Source organism: Callorhinus ursinus, unplaced genomic scaffold (genome assembly GCF_003265705.2).
Source record: "Callorhinus ursinus isolate GAN/ISIS: 27379988/994484 unplaced genomic scaffold, GSC_fseal_2.0 scaffold11, whole genome shotgun sequence".
NCBI lineage: Eukaryota > Metazoa > Chordata > Mammalia > Carnivora > Otariidae > Callorhinus > Callorhinus ursinus.
Genome location: NW_027397073.1, coordinates 18088825 through 18112528, shown reverse-complemented (window position 1 = coordinate 18112528; position 23704 = coordinate 18088825). Strand labels below are relative to the sequence as shown.

At 42.9% G+C, this 23704-nt stretch overlaps 1 long non-coding RNA gene across 1 annotated transcript; it reads left to right on the top strand.

The window, feature by feature from the left end:
- The first annotated feature begins 434 nt into the window (after positions 1 to 434).
- LOC141373667 (uncharacterized) lies at positions 435 to 22826 on the top strand. Its single transcript, XR_012379907.1, has 5 exons — positions 435 to 544; positions 749 to 893; positions 2481 to 2518; positions 19735 to 19838; positions 22541 to 22826. It is a non-coding gene; the product is annotated as an uncharacterized lncRNA (long non-coding RNA).
- The last annotated feature ends 878 nt before the right edge of the window (positions 22827 to 23704 follow it).

The following is a 23704-nucleotide window of genomic DNA, read 5'->3' as shown; positions in this document are numbered from 1 at the left end:
ATTTGTCCCTTTTTGGCTCCCTGGCAACCAAACATTTTGAATATTTGAGAGACCCTTTCTGGGTGATTCTCAATGCTCCTATTAAAGTAGCCTTGCCAACGAAGGCAGACACTCCTTCTTCCTCCTACTGGTGCACAGGGCACACAAATGTGACAGGTCCACTTCAAAACCCCAGGACTTGCCTCTTGAGTTAAGATGCAAAGGTCGCCCAACAGGAATATGAAAGTAAAATGAGGGAAGAAATTCTCACACCATATGCGGTAGATTCATGTCCATGGCAGCCTGGAAAGCCTGGTTATAAGGCAGTACTGAAAATTCAACAGCAGAAAAATTAACAATAAACACTGTGTATGATTAAATACCAAGAAGGCAGTATAGGCTATCACTAGTGGGAATTCTGAAATAGAACTCCCTTTATGAGTTAGAATAGTCAGGGAGAAGTTGATGGAGAAGCTGGGGCTTTGATCACACCTTGGAGTGAAGGTATGATTTGGAGAGGGAAGGTCATTACTGATTACAGGAATACTGCATGAAGATGAGCATGGTATGTTCCAGGGATCTGCTTTCAAACAGGAATAACACTGGGAAGGCCAGAGATTCAACATTGGGGTAAAAAGTCCTTGAGGTGCTACTGAAGGTCATTCAGCCAGGGGGCACATAAGGGGGAGCGGTGTTTTCAAAAGATTGCACAGTGTCAGACAACATGAATTTAAGGAAAAAGAGCACAGTGACAGGGCTTGTGTTTCAGGAAGAAGAGCTCCTGACTCAGAGTCTATTTGGAACTGAAGGCCCAGTTCTAGATGCTCAGCGACGTGGGGAAGACATGATGAAGAAGCTGCTACCGGCAGGACCGGCTTGAAGGAAGAGCCACCAGAGTGGAGAGCCAGGAAGAGGCAGGAGCAGAGGAACGCTTCCTCTTTATTCCTTTCACAGGGTGCCCCCCAGGCTCAGGGACTGGTCCTGTTCAATAGTCCAGAGGCTTCCTGCAGTAACCACTCCCCACACCACCACCCCAGAGTACCAGAGCTGAAATCAAGTCTCCGCTTCCAAACCCTGGGACCCATTTAGTCCTCACTAAATATGGCGGCCATCTGTTTCGCATGTTCAGGATCATCCTGTCTGCACTTGTATTTTTCTTTAGAATTGGCAAGACAGTTATAACTTCCCCTCTTCTCAAGAGAGGGACTTTGGGATCCAGAAAACAGAATTGCTCTCAAGTTGCAGATATGACATGTGCCCAAGGAAGAGCCTGAGGTCTATACTAGGGGGACTGATGATGCCAGGGGTGAGGGCAGGGAGGGATGGGGGATTTCAGATTTTAAAAACCAGGTAGGCAGTTGCACAATAGTTATGTAGAATATAACCTTTGGGGAAAATAGATAAAGGGTACAGGGGACCTCTCTGTACTCTTTTCACAACATTCTGTGGATCAGTATTATCTCAAACTGAAAAGTTAACCAAAAAAGCAGCATGTTTAGATGTCAAAGAAGGGGGGAGGGAGGTGGGGAGAGACTAGCAAAGAAAAAGGCTCAGAGGAGCAGACCTCCAGGTCAGAGGCCCAGGCAAATCTTTCTCCAACTCTTCTCAAGGCACCCCTTGTCCCCAGTGTGTCCAGCCACTAGCCTCACTCCCACTGCACATCCTCCCTCCCTAAACCCTGCAGTGCTGGCCTCTCCCTTTGGGGTCCTAAGCTCAGGTCTAGAAGGAACCACTGTGGGGCCTGACTGTTGGTGTTTTCTGTCAGTCTTCATGCATCACTGGCAACGACTGACAGAGGGGTACCACCGAGTGCCGTCTCAGCCCTTCTCCTGGCTCATGAGCCAAAGTCCCTGACTTTGTGTAGGGCACTGCGGATGGTAGAAGGAGCACTCAGACGGAGGGAGGGAGGGCGGAGCTCTACTCTCAGCTCAGCGGGGTCCCTGGATGGAAGAACCTCATCTCTTGGGGCCTCCATTCCTTGCCTATAAAGGAAGATGGTCAATTAACTCGCGAAGTGCTGTGCCCACCCTGAGAGGCTAGGATGTCCTGAGTTCTGTGCTTCTAAGTATTGCCTGACCTGCCCCACCTAACACTGGAAAGCTAACATGAGTGGCAAATTCCAATGAAATACATGGCCCTGGAGGAATGTATACGTCCCTCTGTGAGTAAGCAGTGAACCAGCCTCTCGGACTTCGTGGACTTCAAGTCCAAGTCCTGCCCCCCCTCAGTGCTCTCCCCTGTGTGATGATCTTTCCCCAACATCAAAACCAGGGCATTCTTCCTGGGCCTCTCTTTGGCATCAGTCAGTCTCTGCCATGAAGGTCATTTTCACACATGCCCCTCTCCCCTTGAGAGGAGAGTTATTCTTATTCGGGTATGTGTCCCCAGAGATGGCAATAGTAGATGCTCACTAAAGGTAAGCTTTGAGGAAATGAATGCATGAGTGAAAGGAGGTGAAAGGTACTGAAGTACCTTAACTGAAAATTCCCATCTTTGTGCAGGGAAGAAGCAATTTTATCAGAGGAAGACAAATTTCTGGGTAAGTAATCAGAGAAGCACATTACACTCCACATGAATCATTTTGCCAAATGGAAGATGAAAGCTGCACGAAATAGACAATTATGGCAAGCCTGAGTCTCTGGACTATAAGATGAAACTAACGCAACATCTGCCGATCCTGACAAATGCATCTACTCAGGCCAAGTTCGGAGCAGGGTCTCTGTCTTAGGGGCTGTGCTTAGGTCCAGCTGATCTGCTTTAGGAATAACTACAATATAAAAGAATCTCAGTTTTCTACTCGGTTTGTGGCATATTAACAGATCACAACCACCAGTGTCCACTTCTCCCTGGCAGGCACGTCTCTGACCTGCATACGTGCTCATGTAAGTCACGTGAAACTAGAGAGAAAAAAAAAATCTACAAGACTGTTGCAGAATGCACTCAAAAATCCAAAATTATTCTAAATGTGTCTATACTACCCCTCATTTGGGCGAATAATTGAACGTTGACTGGGTTGTAAAAGGAACATCAAGTATTGAGCACCGTCTGCGGCTACTTCCTGCCAGGGCTGATGGTTTGTGAAATCTAAAACAAACTTCCATCCTTCTCCTACCCTCCCTGGCCCCCTTCGTTTCTTCCTTCCTAACGAGACATGGTAAATCCATACAATGTGTGGTTCTGACCTGGGTCCTGTTGCTATAAAGGACATTGTTGGGACAACTGGGAAAATTTGAAAGAGGTCTGAGGATTCAGTATTAGTAATAAATCAATGCCAACTTCCTGATTTGGGTGGTTGTGTCATAGGACGTGGGAGAATTCCTCGTTTGCGGAAATTACACACTAAAGTGTTTGGAAGTAACAGGACATCAAGTTGGCAACTTGCTCTCAGAGGCTTCAGAATAAAAAAGTTCCTTGTGCTATTCATGCAACTTTTGTTTAAGGTGGAAATTATTGTAAAGGAAATAGAAAAAATCTGAAAGTGATAATATTAAAAAGGAGGAGGAAGAAAAAGAAAAGGAGGAAGAGAAGAAGCTGACCCATAAGATTCTCCGAGTCGGCCTGTCGCTCTGGCGCTTCTCTTCAGGTTGGCGTCAGAGCAAAGCAGCTAGCCCGACAGCTCCGTGAACCGTCTGGAAGTCCCTCCCACCAGAGCTTGGCCATCTGTCTCCCCTCCCCACGGACCCCAGGCCCTCCCCCGAACCTCACCTGAGAACTACAGCTCACTCAGGTCTTACTCGGAGGTCTGGCCCTCATGCAAGGCCATGCCACCTTCTCCTGGTGACCCCTGGGCGTTTCTTCTTCCTCCTCCTTCCTTCTGAGTTCCAAACCTCATTCACAGGCCCTTTTCATGCACTAAAGTCTCCCCGCAAACTACCTCAAGAAATTTCTGTATCTCTCCTGGCCAAACCCCGGGTGCCAGCAAACTGCTCCCTTCCTGCCTTCCAGAAAGACCTTGGAAACCCCTGCCTTCTGCTATCTGGAATGCTCTGCCCTCAGGATCCTCCCCATCCCTCAATGTCCATTTCAAGGGCCACCTCCTCTAGGAAGTCTCCCCCGACCTGTCCAGCCTCCTCTGAATTCCAGACCACTTGCTGTGTCTCATTTGGCTCTAAACACACATGGCCTCCTATTGCAAAGTTGCCTTTCTCCCTCAACATCTTGGATCCTCCATTAGGTGAAAGTTTTTTAGAGAGCAGGTATTGTTTTTCACATCTCTACAGCTTCCCACCATCACAAGTACCAGGCTGATTCAGAGTTTCCCATCCTTTATCAGCTTCTCCTCCCTCAGATCGCTAATGTCAACTGCTTATTTTGGGACATGCACAGACACACAGAAGACAGAAAGACACACACACACACACACACACACACATTCAGACAAAATGGCAATCAACAGATATGCCCTTCACCCCTCTTAGTTCTCCCACTGAGCCAGTTAGATCCAATATGTCCTTTAAAACAAAAGAAAGCACTTGTGGGGATGCCTGGGTGGCTCAGCCGGTTAAGCATCTGCCTTCAGCTCAGGTCATGATCCCAGGGTCCTGGGATCCAGTCCTGAGTCAGGCTCCCTGCTCAGTGGGGAGTGTTCTTGTCCCTCCGCCCCTCCCCCTGCTCATGTTCTCTCTCTCTCTCTCAAATAAATAAAAAAAAAAAAGATCTTAAAAAAAGAAGAAGCACTTACGAATCCTTCTCTCTGATTCAGTCTGGAACCTTAGGAAAAACAGGATGTTTTGGAATCTTTCTGCCACCCATATCATGACTGTTTTTCTTAAAGAAGACCCATTCCAATCCAGTTCCCTCCAGGAGCTTGTACTCCCTTCCTGGTCCACGACCGTGGCAGCGGCTGGCTACAACATTATTAGTTGGTGAGGTGGTCAGCTCTCAGGGGAGTTTCATGATAGGAGAAAACTAAAGAATGAAAAAATCTACAAAGCCCCATAAGTGGGGGATGTCAAAGAAAGAAGCAGTTAGCTACTTAAGGCAACTGTTGTTTCTACTAGCTCATTCTTATCCATATACTACACCCCAGAGATGGGGACTAGTTGAGGGGCCAACTAATTAACAGGAGAAGAAGAATATTTTCAGAAGACAGAGCAAGAATAAACTGTGAAATTGGGGGAAAAAAAAAACAACTTTGTGCCTCTAAAGAAAAGAATGATTTCACAGATTTGGGGTGTGGGGTGTATCATGAAGCCCAACCAAACTCCAGAACGTACGTCACTGTGAGAATCAGCAAAAGAAGGGGCAAAGATGAACTACTGGAGCCCAACCCACAGCGGAGGGGGGTCCCCAGGTGGGGTAGAAAGCTCATAAGGACACAGCTGTCCCTCTTGGCAGAGGGCAGCATTAGCGTATGCCATCTTCAATATCTATGATTCTAATTCAGGATTGCTCAAGGAAAACCACCACGTTTGGACCCATCTGTTCTTTACATCCCAACGACTATACTTGTGGCAGATTTAAACACAATTTCCAATATAAAAAAAAAAATTTAATGTGGCCAATCCATAAAACAGACTTCTAACTATACTCCAAGTTTATTTGATAATATTTAATATGTCAGTGTCCAAATGGCAAATTTAATGACTGGGAAATTATTTGGTCAGATTCTAACATAAATCACTCTTGGGGTACAGCATGAACTCTTGAGCTTCCCATTATATTTCAGAATCCTTCATAAAATAGGTCATTTTGTGACTAAAAAGAGTTCACACAGCCTTGCAGAAACATTCTCAAAACCCACTCTGCCCATCAGCTCTTGGAGCCTGCGTGAGCGCCTGTGGCCAGCACACCTGTGTTCACCTCTGCCTATTCTTACCCCATTTCTCTCACCCAAGAGAAAGTAAGAATCCATCTACTTCAGACCTGTCCAGCCAGGAATGAGTCAATGTCAAACCACATCACAGTTCCAACTGGCACAGAGATGACTCTTCACAGACTACCTCCGTTTACATGATCTCATCTGAGCCCACAGTTGCTGTCCTGAGGATAAGGACAATGAATATTTAATGAACCATATGCAAAGCACTGCACTGAGTAAACACACATTTTCATTCATTGAATCTGCACAAGAACCCACAAGGCAGGTGTTCAAATCCCCTTTGTTACAGATAAGGAAACTGAGACTCAGAGAGGTGGCATGTCTGACATGTCCCATGGCTAGTAATGGTCAGGTTGGGATGCACAGCTGGGTCCTCAGGCTCCAGAGCCCACAGCTGTCTCCCTGGGCCGTGAACAGTCAGCAGATGGTGTCAAATCTCTCTGCTTTGCCACTATGCAGTCTTGCTCCGTCTTGATGGGGCTTCCTCTAGGCCTTTGGTATAGACAATATGAGTAGTTTGGTGGAGAGAAGCTCAGCCTTCTAAGGAGCTGCAGGCTGAGTGTCCACCTCCATTTTTCTGGCCTGAGGAGAGGTGGAAGTGCTGTTCTAATACATAATGCTAAAGTCTGTGAGCAAGAGAAAGGGAGTGTGAGGCAGTAAGGAGAGACTCTCTCAGGTGAACAAGGCAGCAAGTTGGGTTGGCAACCATCTTTGGCCCAAACGCCATAGGTTTCTGAGTACTTGTGTCCTCAAAGCCACTTCATTGTTTCCACTGAGAATCTTCATTATAAGGCAATATTTCAAACTTCTAAGAAAATCTTATACCAATAAAACACTATTTGTATATTTTATAGATTGAGGACTTATGTATTATCTACCTATGTTAAAAAAAAATAGAGGTATCTGCTGCTTTAAAAAATAAGTTTGAAAACATGGCCCAGAGAAATAGACCCTTTAAAGACACCCCTCAAAACACATTTCATACAGTCAAACCTTTGATAAGTGAATTAGTTGGCGAGAGCCGCTATAACAAAGTACCAATACCAGAGACTGGATGGCTTAACAACAGGTGGTGGTGGTGGTGGTGGTGGTGGTGGTGGTTGTTGTTTTTCTCACAGGTCTGGAGGCTAGAATTCCAAAATCAAGGTATCAGCAGGTTTGGCTTCTCCTGAGCTATCTTTCCCTAGTTTAGAGTTGGTTGTATTCTCTGTGTGTCTTTATATGGTCTTCCTTTTGTGCGTGTCTCTGTCTAAACCCTCTTTTATAAGGACACCATGTTGGATTAGGACCCACCCTAAGGACCTCATTTTAATTTATCTTTTTAAACATTTTTATTTCCAAATACAGTCACATTCTGAAGTACTGGGGATTAGGACTTCAGCATATGACTTTTAGGGAGACATAATTCAGCCCATAACAATAAACATGGGGTAACCCTGAGCTAGTGTTTAAGGCCCCCCCAGCCACTCTCTAAAGAAGGGATATTCTCTGTGGCCAGTTAAGAGAAATACGACGCCCTAACAGATAAGTAACTGAACCAGACATGGAACTAACTCATAAAAATTGAAGGACCTGACAAGGACAAGGGCCTGAATCCAAAGTTGTCCAGCTTCTGCTTGGATGCGAATGAAGAAGAACCCCCAAGGAAAACAAGATACTTCCTTGTGCAAATTTTTCTTCAGTCTGTATTTCTATACATACATGAGAATAATTATAAAAATAAGTCTTTCTAAAATTAGAGCCAATTGCGTTTTCCAAAGATGGCCAGAATGATATATCCCATCATACATCCCCTATTTACAAAGTGATGTTGACACTCCTCCCATTAAGAGATGGGGTCTGCATTCCCTACCCTTGAATCTCTGCATCTCTGCGGGGAGGGGAGGTCATGTGACTTCAGGTTAGGTCCTAGGCGGCAATTCAGAGTCTACCTGACTCTTTAGGACAGGTGACTTTGGAGAGTGGAGCCCTCACCGTCCTGAAGCCACTGTCCCACATGGGAGAGAGAGCTACCCCATCAGCTGCCAGCTTCACCTTCAGCCATACCTAACCGGAGCATGTTAGACCCAGAGCCCAAGCCACTCAGCCAGATGCCCCTCAAATTCCTGACCAGAGAATCCAGGAGCATAATAAGAGGGTCATTGTTGTTTTAAACCACAATGTTTGGGCTAAATTGTTACACAGCAATAAATAACCAGAACAAAAAATATTCTGGTGAAGTCTTTCTGCTGCTAAATTCAGTTTGCTTTTTCCAAAAATTAGTCCAAATGAGTAAAATGATCATTGCCTCTTGATGGGTGTATAGATTTTTTAATCAGCATCTTCTACATCTGCAAGTGACAGGGTCAAATGACCTATTTGTAAAATCTGTTATGGACTGAGTTTCGTTCCCCCAAAATTCATAACTTGGGGAAACCCTAATTCCCAACATAACAGTGTTTGGAAATAGGGCCTTTAAGAAGGGAATTAAGGTTAAACAAAATCATAAAGGTGGGGCCCTAATCCAATGGGACTGTTTCCCTATATGAAGAAGAAGAGACCCGAGGAGTGCAGGTGCACAGGGAAAAGACCATGTGAAGACACAGGAAGAAGTCAGCCATCTGCAAGCCAGGGAGAGAGGTCTCATCAGAAACCACCCATGCCTGCACCTTGCTCTTGGACTTTTAGCCTCTAGAACTGTGAAGAAATAAATAAATACATTTCTGCTGTTTGAGCCCCCCAGTCTGTAGTATTTTGTCATGGCAGACTATCCAAGAGCTTTCCAAACTTCCTAACTCCAGTTATTTTTCCACGATTCTGTTTAAAATGCAAAAACAAAACAAAACAAAAAAACATTATCAATCATGAATAACTTTTTGTGCATCAATCTGTCTAGACTTTTCCAGGGGGAGATCTGATTTCATGGGGGTAAAAGGAGAAGGAAGGTGGGTAGAGAGGTAGAGGGGCAGAGGGGGAGGGAGAGGGACAAGCCGACTCCACGCTGAGCACGGAGCCCAACACGGGGTTCTTTCCCAGGACCCCAAGATCATGACCTGAGCCAGAACCAGAGTCGGACACTTAACGGACTGAGCCACCCAGGGGCCTGGGCACCAGTTCTAAACATACAGTTCACTGATCTTCCAAGTAAATTTACAGAGTTATGCAACTATCACCCCAATCCGATTTAAGAGTATTTTTATCATCCCAAAAAGATCCCCATGCAGTGCCCACATCTTAACCACTCAATCACTAAATTCATAGTCAGAGACACCACAGAGTGGAAGACATTAGTTGAAGCAACTGGGAGCTCTTCTAGAGTGCTGGCGGACATTTAAATTGGTGCTACCACTTTTAAGAGCAATTTGACCATATGAACTTGAAAACACTTGTATTCAATGACCCAAGACTTCCCCTGCTGGGTGTATGTCCTAGAGACTCCCTCACATCTGCACAGGGAATCACATACAGAAGTATTCACCATCACCTCACTTGTAAAGTAGACATTTAGAAACACCCCAAAATGTCTGTCAATGGGAATGGATAAACAAGTTGCAGTATATTCATATGACATGATACACACTTAAGCAGCCATCGAAGGGAATAAACTATAAGAATCAATATGAATAAATCTCATATGAAAATGTTGAGTGAAAGAAAAGGAAGCTGCCACACAAGGTATATAGTAAAATACTACTTGTGTCCACGTGTAAAACCATAAACAGCAGAGATTTTTGTAGGTTCATCTGTATTTAAGTCTTATTCCTTTAAAAAAAAAAAAGGTGACACAAATATGGCCCTAATGCTAAGATTCTCTTAAAAGTTTAGCGTTGATATTCTATACTCGTCTTCGTCGTATTTCATAATATTCTAAGAAATAAAAGGAAAGGATTTTTAAAATGACAAAAAAAAAACCAACAACACAGGATTCCTACTTCATTGGGCTCCCTGTTTCTTAATTGATTCTTTAAGCGTTCCTGGGCAGTTACTCTGTATGGACCAGGGGCCGAGCACAGTGTCGGGCCCACTTGCGTGCCTTATCTCATAGCCCCCCCCCCCGTGGGTCAGCGCCTCTAGGACTCCGTGTCTCCCGGGCGCACTTCCCCCTCCTCCCCGCCGCACCCCTCGGCCCCCGGCTGCCTCTGTTCCTTCGCCCCTATTCAACAGCCGAATGTCTGCGGAAGACAGATGATGTCTTTGTGTTTGATCAACAGAAACCAGGACTGTTGGACTCATAAAAAGATAATTAAGTCCTTAACCATTATCAAATGTGGCAGGGGGGAAAAACACAGAGCCTTTCCCCAGCCTTCTCAGAGGCCGCGCTGGGAGAATGAACAATTCTAAGAAACCTTCGGCCAGACAGGGATGGATTTAGACGTCTTTACCTCTACGGGCTTCTAGCAAGAGAGAGCATTTTTCAATCTCAGATTTTTACATCGACACATTCCCACATTTTCTGGAGGCAAAGGGTCTCTCGTGAGGCCCCTTTCACATGATTACCACAAAATGTAGGACCCTTGTAATGAAATTCAAGACCTGAGTTAATCGATCCTCTAACTCTTTGCCCCGTGCAAATAAAGCTGGGGCCGCAGGAAAGCCTGTGTCCCCGGACTCCCAAGCTATCACCCACGGCCCTGTCTCACTGTGGCCCCTGAGGTTTGGGTTCCCCTCCTGCTCCTTCCACACCTCAGCCTGTGCACCTCTCCCCAGCTGCAGGAGCAGATCCAAGGTCCCTTTCTCCTCAAGGCCTCCCCAACTGGGAGAAATGCCAAACCCCGTTGTTCCTCCCATATAGATCTTGAGAATCAAGGCAGAGTTTGCCATACAGTATTGTCATTCGTTTTACATTTTTTGTCTTTCTGATTATACAGTGAAAATGGGGGAAGTGATGTCTTACTCATTTTTAAATCATTCATATTGCCTAAAACAGAGCATAGAATACAAGTTTAGTAAACACTTGTTAAAGGAATATGTCTGTCTTAACATCTGCATTTCAGGCAAGATGATTTGCACTGTAGCGGGTGGGATAGGTTGACAAATTTGCTACGCAGGGAACCAAGATAAACCTTTAGGTTTCTGGTGACCTACATCTACTCGATTATAGAAATCAAAGGATCCGGATAATGGCATTTTTTTTTTAAGATTTTTATTTATTTATTTCACAGAGATAGAGCACAAGTAGGCAGAGCGGCAGACAGAGGGAGAGGGAGAAGCAGGCTCTCCGCCGAGCAGGGAGCCCAATGCGGGGCTCGATCCCAGGACCCTGGGATCATGACCCGAGCCGAAGGCAGCTGCTTAACCGACTGAGCCACCCAGGCGCCCCTGGATAATGGCACTGTTAATATATTCTCTTGACCAGCAATTCTTGGCCCCAGCTGCACATTCTAATCAGTTGGGGAGCTTTGAAAAAAATACCAATGTCCAGACCCCTCCTTGGAAGTAGTTGATCAGAGATAAGGCCTGGGTGTCTGGAATTCCAACCAGGAATTCTAAGGGGCAGACGGGGCTGCAGACCAGCTCTCTGCAGAGGCGTTTGAACTCCTGGGGCTGAGGTTTGGGTACTGGCTTTGAAAGGGAGCTTGAACAATGTGGTAAGCAACCGGAATGTCAACCCCATTTGCATCAAAGACCACAAACTGCTTAAGCACCACCTTCCCAGCAGTTTTTATTCAAAGGATGGATGAGCTCATTGGAAGCACATCTTATCTGTTTGTTAAAGCCCTTACAGGATTCTCTTAAATGCACAGGCAACTTGCACTTTCCCACTTCCCCTCGTCCAGTCAGCACTTATGCATGCATTTGAAAGTCATAAAACTCCTTTCCCTAAATAAATTTTTATAAGTTCTATAAACTATGTATCTCCTAAAAGAATATGAGGGTTGGACCATGTAGCTATAAGCAAATATGGATACGAAGTCATGTCCAGTGAAAAGAGTAGAACATAAACTAGTACTAAATGCAACTGTATACAAAGTAATGCAAATATTGGGTACTTTCATTTAACGGAATTTTTTTCATCAATCAGGTACAACCTACCATAAAGATTCAAAATTATTTTAAGAGTGTTATGTAACTCAAACATTTTCTGTAAGGTTGATTTGCCACCTAATTAGGGTATATTTATCATCAGTGTTTTTACAACATTCTCCAAGCAAAAGCTACTCTGTGTTTCTGTCTCAGATGAGTCTCTTTCTCAATTGCTCTATTTTGGTGGTCTCCTGACTGTGGGTTCTTTAGAAGGTTTTAGTTCTGTGATTTTTTTTTTTTTTATCTTTCTCTTGAAAGCATCCCTTCTCCCTTTAGTGATATCGCGTAATTGGACAACCCTGGAACCACATTCTTGCTGATCTGTCAGCCCGGAACTTAATTCCTTACAAACTGAGCATTCTTGTCAACTCACCAGGGTGAAAGGACACACGCTTTACCTTAAAAATAAGTTCTGTTGAATCACAGACCTGTACCTCTGAAACAAATAATACATTATATGTTTTAAAAAAAAAGTTCTTCATAAGCTTGAAAACAATTTGGATTCCCTTTTGTCTTCAGAGGAAATGAAATAGCAACCTGCATTCTTCACTTCACAAAATGCATGTTTTTTTGAAAAGTAGGCATCCATCTGGTTGCATTTTAAAATCTTTAAGCAACCTAGCAAGGAACCCTAAGATGATCTCATTGGGAAGAGAATAAATCTTTTCTAAATAAAATAACTGCCATTAATTAGCATGTAATCAATGCTATTTTTATTTGTTTTTAGCTTTAAACTATAAACTTATAACTACATATAATATATAATTCATTTTAATTCAAGTGGAAATGTCAATGTTTCCAAGTTGAGCTTCTCAATGTAAGACTTCGGCAAGGAAGCCAGACAGCAATAGGAGTGTTCCAGTTTTCCCCATCCTTTCCTTTGCCAGTGAGAAAACATAGTCAAAATTCTGATGCCCGCAAGGATGAATGAAAGCATTTCCACTTGCTCCGGTGTGAGGCTTTGAGATTTTCTTCAACTTCCTGATTTCCCAAGAGCTTTGTAACCCTGAGTGACTAAAGTATCTACCTCCCAAGTCCACGAACTAGATCAGTTGCTATTGGCACGCGGTAGTCATCGTTAACAGCAGGAAATCATCTATTCTGAAAGCATAGAATGAACACACACCATGGGCAAGGCTCCTAAAGATGAAAATCAAAATGCAGTTTCTCTCCCTGAAGAGTGCATGGATTGCTGGGGCAGGTGGGGAGAGATATGTTTGGGGATTTCAGAAATTCAGTCAGTCATGATGTACTGGTGGAAGCAGGTATTCTGCTGCTTGCTAACGATACTCTAAGAAATGACATAGCATGCTCCCTGCCCTCCTGGAGTTTACAGTCTAATGGAAGAAATAGGTACGAAAGCACTAACCACATAATTAATAAGGTAATTGCGATTAGCAATATGGGGGGACCTAATGCTGCCCGATATTTAGGGTAAAGAGAGACTGTGCAAGTAGTCCAACAATTCTTTCCATAATCTCATCATTCTCTGGATTTTCTCCCTTTGATTCCTGCCATTGGTACAACTTCCAGATATATCGTCCTCTTTCCTGAAAATCCCAGTCCAAGCAGAATAAAAATCTCCATTCTTCTATTACCTCAGCAGAGCAGGTTATCTTCCAGTTCATGATGAACTAAGGTGTGTGAGAGGAAGAGTTACTAACTGGACTTGCAAATAATATTAAAGAACAAGTTTCCAAAGTACAGGTTTCCAATCCTAATAATCCCCACAAATCAGGGGGGAGAAAGGTCCTGGAAAGTTGCTGAGACAATCAATGGGCATCTGGAAAAAAATAAAGTTGGATCCTTCTCCCACACCTAGAACAAAATGAATTCCACACATACCAAAGATTGCGCATTTAAAAAGAAACCATAAAAATACCCGGAGAAAATATGGGAAAATGTGTTATATTCTTGAAGCAGGAGAAGGACTTTCTAAAAGAAAGTATAAAACGACACTGAAGCCATAAAGTGTAAGAGATCAATTCGACTGCAACAAAACGGAACATGTCTGGGGAGAACAAAATCACCATGATCAAAACACACCATTGTCAAAAGACAACAAGGAGGAAAGTATTTGGATACCATATCACAGAAAACAGGTTTATTTGTTTAATATAGAAAAAAATCTTCACAAATAAAAAGGCTAAAAATCCAGTAGAAAATGGACAAAGGATATTGTCAGAGTTCACGGCAAAGGAAATACACAAGGCTTATTAACAGAGGAAAAGGAGCTCGAACTCATTTATGAAAAGGGAAATACAGAGAGAGAAAGGAAAAGAAGGGAGACAGATACATTCAAGCCAAGTGTAGTGAAGCGCCCATCACAAGCTACAACTGGGAGGGGTGTTAGCAGGCGGACACGCTCAATCATAACAGCCGGCATGTACGCCGATGGTGGAAAGATAAAATGGTATAGCAGCAATGGGTAAATGGTATGGTGGTTCCTCAAAAAATTAAGAACAGCATTACCGTATGATCCAGCAGTTCCACTTCTGTGTATATATCCCAAAGGACTGAAAGCAGTATCTCAAAGAGATATTTGCACACTATGTCCATAGCACCATTATTCACAACAGCCAAGAGGTGAAAGGAACTCTGGAGTTTGCTGACAGTCGAATGGGTAAGCAAAACGTGGCAGATGCATACAATGGAATACGATTCAGCATCAGAAAGGAATTCGGACGACATTGACAACATGGGTGAACCTTGAGGACGCTATGCTAAGTGAAATAAGCCAGTCACAGAAGGACAAATACTCTATGATTCTTATATGAGGTATCTAGAATATTCAAATTCACAGAAGCAGAGAGTAGAAAGACAGTTGTTAAGGGCTGGGCCAACAGGGAGTTGTTTAATGGATAAAGAGTTTTGGTTTTGCAGGATGAAGTTTTGGAGCCTGGCTGCACAACAATGTCAATATACTGAACACTAATGGATTGTATATTTTGAAAGGATTACGCTAGTTAAGTATTGTTTTATGTTTTTTACCACAATAACATTTTTTAAAGATTTAAAAAAAAAAGAGTAGGAGTGTAAATTGATACAACTTCCATGGAGAAAAATTTAGCTAATATCTATTTATAGATATATAATATAGATACCTATTTATAAATATATAACACCTATAAAAATTTTAAATTCACATACCCTGTGACTCAATAACTTATAGAAATTAAAACTACTGATATACTCACACATGTACAAAACTAAGTATCTCAAAGGATATTCCCTGCAACATTGTTTAACATAGAAAAAGACTGGAAACACCGAAGAAGTCATCCCTGGGGCTTTTAAATAACAAATTCAGAAAATGTATTCAAATAACCTATCTTTGAAATCATTCCATAATAATTTATATAAATGATGGTACATCTATAGAATGTTAAAAGAAAAAAAAAGTAGTCACTCTATATGAGTTTTTATGAAATGATCCCAATTAAATTGTTAGAAGGCAAACAGCAAGATGCACGCAGGTGTGCACAGAATGCCACAGTGTATGGGGAAGTAAAGATAGAGTTGCACCTTGGTATATGCACATCTCTAGCAAGAGACACAAAAAACTGATAACGAAATGCCTGGAGTACAGGAATCAGAAGAACATACACTTTTCACTACGTATTTCCTGTGCCCCTTTAGTTCTCCATCCCGTATTTTGAATCTGTGTCCTACTAAGACCTTGGGCCCCAAATACCCTAATCATAAGAAAAATTTTGCCATAAAAGTAGTTTCCTTTGCCTGCCTGCCCGCCTTCCCCTCCAACTCCCTACCTGTCCTCCTGCCCAGTCCCTGTCTCACCAAGTCATAGCACTTTTCCTTCCCTTCTGTTCCTCTCCAGAATAAAGTGAATCCCGTCAGTGGTAAATGACTTAAATTCAGTGCCAAATAATAATAACAGGTCATGCAAAAAACTAGCCTTTCAGTTTAACAGTATCACGTTACAATTCTTTATATTATGGGATAAAAGAATATACACTAAATTAGAAGTGTTTGTCACGGAAAAATCATTATATGTTTTTAAAATATTTCATTTTTAACACTTTCACAAGAATCTGTAATAATGATGTCAATTGCCTTTCAGTTATTTTAGATGCCATGAGAAAGCTAGGCTTTATATTTACATATATATTATGTTCTTTGATACACTCATAATATCATGGAAAGCAATTGTTAATACTCAGCCAAGTTGTTACCAGCTCAAACTCTTTCCCATTCAATAATCAGTTATATACTAATTTATATTTTAAAATTAATGGGGCAGGGATGCCTTGGGGGCGGGGCTCAGTCAGTTAAGCGTCCGACCGCTGGTTTCAGTTCAGGTCATGATCTCAGGGTGGTGGGATCAAGCACCTCCACTCAGTGCTAGAGATTATCTCCCTCTCCCTCTGCTCCTCCCCCTGCTAACACTCTCTCTCTCTAATAAATAAATAAAATCTTTTAAAAAATTAAAATTAAAATTAATGGGGCAAAAAATAGAGGAATAAGTATAACGTTCAAAATTACAAGGGCAACCAAAGAATTAAAATAACAATATAAATATCAAACGGAGGAAAGAATTAGTAAAAATGAGGTCAATTCTCACTTTTCACACGGGAGAATCAGTATTATTGTCTAAGATGATAAATCAAGAAATAGCTGTGTAAGCAGACGACAGAGACTACACTTACTGAGAGAATGACCCATGGAACTAACAGCTGAAACTGGAAGAGAAATGGAGTGAGACCCTGTTCCTTTCTGTCATTTGCTCTTCTTCATTCTTTGATGTATCCTCATACCCATGTTTTCCTTTAATAAATTTTTTGAAGCAGTCAATAAGTTTTTATTCACATAAAGTCTATTATAAGCATACAACTAAGTCAAGCATAAAGAGACTCTTAAAATAGAGAAATAAAATTAAAGGAGGTCATGTTCTCATAGGGTCAATATTTGAACACAGGTGAACACACAGACATGCATGTACACACCCACCTATACATGTATACACATGAATGCGTTCAGGACTATATAGGAGAACTAAAATGGAATGGTGTTTGGAGGAGAGGAGACCCAGAGCGTGGGAGTGGTCCAGGGGCACATCCCTGACCATCCCTGTGACCAGCTGGACAGGGAAGGAGAATGGAGGATGGTTATTCTAGACAGGAAGTTGTGGTGCAAAGAAGAGAGTGGGCCTTACCTGCCTGTGGGACAGTGAGGAGTCAAACCCGAGTAGAGCAGAGGATGTGACAAGAAAACGAGATTGGCAGAGTGGCCTGGGAAAGCCATGAGGGAGCAGATGACCGAGGTCTCTGAAGTCCAGACAGAGGGCTAAGGTTTGGCGGAGTACATAGGTGGTGAGCTGTGGAGGTGCCTGGAGGGGGACTGAGGTTGGTCTAACAGCGTGGAGAGGATGTTTCCGCCGAGAGAGGAGAGTCCAGGGTGCATGTTGAACTAGGTGCAAGGTGATGATAATCTAATAGAAGGGAGAAGGGAGAGACATGGAGACACTTCCTTTACTCCCTGACCCCGGCAATCAGTAGCCCCCAGAGGGCAGCTCAGGTGATTTTGACAAAGCTAAATTGCAAGAGTTCTCATGCCGGCAAAGATGCTATTCCCCCACCCTTCCTACAGACAAATGTTTCAGCATCTTCCCGGTCAGGGAAAAAATGGAAAATGGCAAAGAGCTGAGGAGGATTTGGTTAGATGATCGGTAGTGCCTGGTTTTTGATGTTGGCTAGATGCATAAAGAAAACTGAGAATCAGAAAGCACAGGTTCAAACCCCGGCTCTGCCACTTACTAGTGTGTACTCTCACACGTGTGATTTACCTCTCTAAGTTTACTTATTTACAGGATGGCGCCAATTGGTTCAAGGATGAGCATGTGACTTAATTCAGGGCAAGGAAAATTAGACCCAAGATTTTTTTGTTCAACTGGTGGAGGGAAAGAAGCTAAAATATTTTACAGACAGAAATCTGGAATGATATTAGCCTGGAGGTACAGAGAGCCATTGTACCAACATGTCAAGTTCAAGAATGAAGCAATCATGGAGGAGGGCAGAAGGAGAGATAGAAAGACAGAAAGTTCCATACCTATTATTGAGGTCCTGGCTGAAGCTATCCCTGTGACCAGACTGCCTGTGGACTTCTCCATAAGGGAGATTACAAATTCCATTTTTTTTTTTTAAGCCAGTCTGGGTTGGGTTTTCTGGCACTTGCAACTCAATGAGCACTAACTTCTTTCCCATCTCCTGCCCTTCAATAACTGCAAGCTCCCAAAATTTGAAGTTCTTCTGTGGGAAGAGAAAAGGCGTTTTTCTCTTTGTCTTCCCTCTTCCCAGTAATAGAGCAACACAAAGAAACAGCTTGCCAAATGGCTCAGACTTCCCTTCCCAAAGGAGCACCTTTAGGGCCCGTTGGAAACAGGTCCATCTAGAGTCAAAAATAACCACCTGCTTTTCTGTTCACCATCTTGGAAGGGGTAGGCACATTTCTCATTCTTTTCCCCTCGTGTTTCTCCATCGCATCCCTCCCCCTCTGGTTTCCCCGTCAGTGAAGGTCCCCATATGGGTGCACTGATTCTAACACGGTCCTTCCTGTGCAGTCTTTCATACTGCTGTCTATGGCCTCAGTAGCTACTGCCATAAGTTTCCTCTTTTCCTCCATATTTCAGGGCCGGAAAATGCTTGTTAAACATTTGCTCCCAACACCTACCAGTGGATCCTCTTCTATTAAGGAGGGAGCTCTGTGTGGTAGCGAGATGGTTTCACTCAACCTTGAATTTATAAATAGCTAACACTCCAATTGGTTGCAAGCCTGGCAGAACGGGTAACATATGCATGCCCCCATTTGAGTGGGCCCAGCTTATGTTATGTTGAGCAATTTTTTTCTAGAAATGAATAAAAATCAAATTATGACAAAATGCCTTAATTTCCCATCTCAGATGCTAGTTTTTGATCATGCAGTCCATGACTTTAATCAAAATCCCCCATCATTTGAAGTCTAACAGCAACTCTTTCCATAGAAGGGAACTGCAGAATATACATGTGTGCCCTCTAGCTTGTCACCATGTATTAAAATTGTAGTTTGCGTTTGCTTTTCCCCAAAGCCCTGAAGTAAAAACAAAATGACAAAACATAAAGCACAATGAATCCTCAAGAACTGAGGAAATTTTGGCCAAATTTATTTCCTCTTCACTTTCCTTAAAAATATCATAAATCCTTTGGGAAGTTCGGCCGACCTTGCCATAATAATCTCTGGTAATTAGGAACAGAAAGAGGCTGAACAAATAAGATTCACTAATCTACCTCACCTTTTCTGTCAGTTTTAACCTCCTCTCATGGAAAAAAAAAAAAAAATGTAATGCCTAATGCCTAGGAGTAGCCAAATTGACTGACATTGTTTTTTTCCCCTCTACTCCCAGCCCCTTCAGGTCATGAGGAAGAGATGACACCTAGAAGCAAAGACCAGGAAAGAAAGAATGAAGTAGTTGTGACTCTAGGCTAGGATAATCTGCTGAGTCTCCAAAATGAAAAACTGGTTCCCAGACAGTTGACCTAGCTGAACTTAGTGGTTAATTAGCCCAAGGAAGACATACAAACAGACCTAGAGAGAAGCCACCAGCAAGCCAAAAAGCTTCCATGCCAGTGGAAGGAAAATGCACCACTGAGGGAAGAAATTTTTCCTTAAAAAAAAACAAAAACAAAAACAAAACACAAAACTATTCTACCTCATACTCACAGAGTGGTTTTCTAACTACCTAAATGCTAATGAATCTTTAGTCACGAAATACTAAATACCTAGGGTCACCCAGCTAGTTAGTGACCTGCTGAGACAAGAGTCTGGACTCCTGACCTCGTGAGTGATCCTGCTCTCCCTTCTACCTGTAAAACATTTGCAGTGTTTCCAGAGATTCTGTCCGGGTGTGTTCTGGCCATTCAAATCTCTCTCTTTCATAGGAGCCTTCAAATGTGATTAAAATGAGGGAAGAGGGGAGAAGAGTCTCCTGGAAATAGCACTGTTTCAGGAGTCATTGGACCCAGTCCAATCATGGTTCTAGAAGGTTGGTTGCGCATCCCCTTTTCCTTGCTCTGCTTTGCTCAGCTTTAAAATTGGCATTCCATTTTCTTTTCTCCACCTCACAAAAGTGGCCAAAGGGCAAAGGACACAACCTTAGGCAGTATTCCCAGAGCCATTCTTTTCTTCTTATTTTTTATTATTATTGAGATACAATTGATACATAACATTGTGTTGATTTTAGATGTACAACAACATAATGATGTGATGTGTGTATATTATGAAATGATCACCACCACAGTAAGTTGAGTTAATGTCCATCACTTCACAGAATTACAATTTTTTTCATGTGTTGAGAACTTTTTAGATCTACCCTCTTAGCCACTTTCAAATACACAGGACAGTATTGTTAACTGTAGTCACCATGCTGTACATTGTGTCCCCAGGACTCACTCATTTTACAAATGGAAGTTGTACCCAGAGCCATTCTTTGACTATTATTAATTTTATGGCTTGGCAGCTGGAGACTCAAACGAAAGGACCATCTTCACATGCAGAAGCGTAAAAATAAGTTCAAATATTCACAGTATAACTACTTATGATAAGACAAAGCCCTATTTTTGGTTGATATATTTTAATGCTGGAACCAATCGATGTCCAAGCAGATGATACATTTTCTACTTATTCCTAACCAGCCTTGTGTTTATTTCTGTTCTCATTAGTACTCATTTGCTTAATCAAGTCTCCTACCTCAGAACTCTTAGTATAAATGCAACATTTGTGAAACCTGAACATGATCAGGAATTATAATCACTCTTAAATGTACCTATAGCCAAATAATAAAATACATTCCCAATAAGCCTTAAAAATAGTCAAATGTTTTAAAAAAAAATTCATAGGTCCTGGGATGCAATTTGTGACTGGGCCAGGCTGTAAAAATTAGTGACGTTCAGTCTTTGGCCATCAGAAAAATTTTGAGAAATTAGGGTATCAGATCTCAACGACTTCAAACCCACTTGAGAAATAAGCAGTCTATGAATAAATGCATGGAAGATACACAATATATCAAAATGGATTCCTTTCTGGACTTCGACATTTCTGTCAGTTTTTTATTGACATCTGTCCCTGCCCACCTCTCCCACCGCATCCCCCCAGTGTGTGTCCCCAACCCATCCTCTTCACGTGCAGAGGGGCGAGCCACGGTGCCCAACGGCGTGGATTCCCGAGTCCAATCCCATAAGCTCCAACACCAGTTCTGTCTGGTACTGTGAGACCTTGCTCAAGTTACACAGACTTGCAAGTCTCCACTGTTTTATCACGTAGAGGTAATGACAGCATCGACCTCCAAGGAGCGTTGTAAGCAAAAGTACAGATCAACGTCCCTGACAGAGAAAGGACCCAGTAAATTCTAACTATGTGGCAGCAGTGGGGGTTCACGCTGAGCTTCTTCCCAGGGGCATCCGTCTCTCCAGACTCTGCCCATTCCCGTCCCTCGGGGGCGTCTTTGCCAGGCTGTCTCCCATTGAGCAGGGGTGCGAGGGGGCCCACCTAAACTGCCTATGGGCTCTCTCCTCTCCCTGGAGACATAGACAGTGAATCATGGGGAACCTCGAACCCTGGAGTGGCTGTCAGTGCAGAGAGGAGAAGAAAAAGGGAACCTGAGCCCACCTCCCCCTCCCCAGCCCACCTCCCCCTCCCCAGCCCACCTCTGTCTGATGCTTCTCCAGCCCCATCTCAGATCCTTGGACCAGGACTGGCTGCACAGCCATCAGCCCAGCCTGCCACACTACCTTATTCACTTGCTCTTCGTAGAGAAAAGCTCCTAAATAGGCATTTTAGAACGGGGCTAGAATATGAGCTCTCTTTTCAGACTCTCCAAAATGCATCTTGCAGTCCCTTCCAGAGCACGGTTTCTTCTAAACTGTTATTTTATGCTTCTAAAATAAGCCATTTTCCCAGAAGACAGTGCCATAGATTGACAGAGCCAAAACACATGCTGGAGAAGACCTCCTGCGACCTTCTTTTGAGAGAGGAGGGAATGCGGGCTTGTCTATAAGGCTAGGATTCTTTTGGGGTCATGGCGATTGGCCCCAAGGAGTGTTCACTTGATTGACTTTCACACACGGACATGTATCTCCCATGTTGGTTGATGCCCAGGCAGGCAGTGTCTTGTATGAGAATTCTCACTACTTTTATAGAAGAGCATTTATAGAATAAGGTTCTATCCTTATCTTCTAGTCTCTCTTTGGTGGTTTTGTTTCTTTGTTTTTTAAATAGACTTGCAGGGTCTAGCAGACACTCCAAAGTTATACTTACTAGTCATTATAACATTTTTCTATTATTGCTATTTTTTCATTCTTAAAGTTATAACACAAGTATTCTGCCTTGTGAATATGTATATTAAAATATTTTTAAAATAAGCTGCATATTCTTATATAGGAAGATATTTATGCTAGAGTGCTAAGTGAAAAGAGTTTACGAAATGACATGTATCCTTTGATCTCATCTTCATTCTTTTTTTGCACATTATAAAATCTGAAAGATCAGTCATTAGAATGCCAGTGGTAGTTATTTGTAGAAGGACAAGCTTACAGGGGTCTTCTCCCCTTCTTTCTAATAAAGTTATGCATATTGTTCAGTTACTTACATAATTAAATACATTGATGCTTTCCATTTCAAATAAACATGGAAAGAACACCCCTAAAGCATGTTTCGTAACACTTCTCTCTTGTTCATTTCTCCTTAAAGTCAGTTTGGAAGTATGAGTTTTGCCCACCCCTCCGAAGACCTCTGGATGCCCACTGATGTCACGAAATCTGTGATAAAAGCCTGCCACTGAGAACAGCACCTTCTTTTCAAGTCCCTTAAAATGAAACTTGGTGATGTATTTGTCTGACTGAATCATTTCATGCAGTCTGCCTGTAGGCTCTTACCTGCAACGCTTTTCTCTGAAGAAGGAAAGTTCTTTCTGCCTCTCACTTGCAGGGATTCCTCACTCACCCTGCAACGTCCAGCCTTCCCAGCCCTCTGCTGCTGCACCTGCTGCCCCAGGGGAATTAATCACCTGCATCCGCACCCACCTCACACCTGGAGGGACGTGCTGAGCATGACTTGCCGGGCTGTCTCCCCCATTCAGATAGAAGCCCCTTGAGGACAAGTGGTACACTGGGTGGCTGTGACATCAGCTCAGGACCCGTTGGCTAAATAAATGCACTAGATTCATGAATCCATCTGGCAGACCTTTCTCGGCTCCCCAGAGCAAACCTGGTTACAGGTGAGCAGCATCAGAAGGAGTGTGGGGGGGGGGGCAGGGATATAAGGCTGGAATCACAAATATTAAAATCATGCTTCAAAATCTCCCAAATCTCCCATGAAGTTTATAGTACACAGTTTTGTGAGTAAAACCCACTTTTATAATACGCAGGTATAGATTTCTAAAATATATAAGAACATAGAGTATATGATAGAATGCATGTGAAGAGATAGCTGCCCAGCATACATGAGAGAGAGAAAGCAGACTGTATCTGATCTGACCTCGGAAAATTAAATATCACTGTACCGTATGAATCCCCATGTCCTTAGAGCACCTTGAGCTTTCTATTATGGCATGTATCACACTGTTTTATGATTGTTTGTCTACATGTCTGTCACTGCCATGTTTTCCCTTTTGTCCTCAAGAGCTTAGCGCAGTGCCTACGGCAGCTCACTAATGATACCTAAATCTTCTCAAGCACTTATTATGTATCAGGCACTGTACTAGGTGTTTGTACGTTATCTCACATTATACTTCAACAACCTAAGAGGATTAGTAGCCTAATTTTACAGAGCAATTAACTAACTTACATAAAGTGACCCAAGTAGTCTGAGAACAGCTAGGATTCAAACACAGGTCTTTTCTGCCTCCAAATCCCA